The 401-nt window shown below is 26.2% G+C and overlaps 1 protein-coding gene across 1 annotated transcript in view; it reads left to right on the top strand.

The window, feature by feature from the left end:
* Window positions 1-401, top strand: part of LOC118330990 (iroquois-class homeodomain protein IRX-5-like) — a 5,736-nt gene that overhangs the window by 2,511 nt on the left and 2,824 nt on the right. The window lies entirely within an intron of this gene.

The following is a 401-nucleotide window of genomic DNA, read 5'->3' as shown; positions in this document are numbered from 1 at the left end:
GTGATCGATTATGTGATTATGTGTGAGAGGAATATGAATCTATAAACAGATTTATGGTGAACTTTTGTTGTTTGGATGTAAATATTGATTTGATAATTGATTTTATTTTATTAAAAAGTCAGTTTTTATAAATAGGAACATTTAAATTAAGATCTGTAACTCTGCAGTATGATCAGGGAGTTTACTTACTGATTTTCATTATTGATTAATTATTGTTTGAATGAATCCGTCAGAAAGTGATTAAATACGTCCAAATATTTAGTTTACTATAATCAATATCTCAATATATCTGTTAAAGGATTCATTGATTATCTGATCGGCTGATTGTTAATTCTGTTTATTTTGTATTTTGTTTGTTTGTTGATGCTAAAACAAACCAAACTGATCAATAAATGATCAGC

This window comes from Morone saxatilis, unplaced genomic scaffold, assembly GCF_004916995.1.
Source record: "Morone saxatilis isolate NCDOM2014 unplaced genomic scaffold, NCSU_SB_2.0 Contig2, whole genome shotgun sequence".
In the NCBI taxonomy this organism is placed as follows: Eukaryota; Metazoa; Chordata; class Actinopteri; family Moronidae; genus Morone; species Morone saxatilis.
The sequence above is the reverse complement of the archived record's forward strand: the minus strand, read 5'-3'. Positions and strand labels throughout refer to the sequence as shown.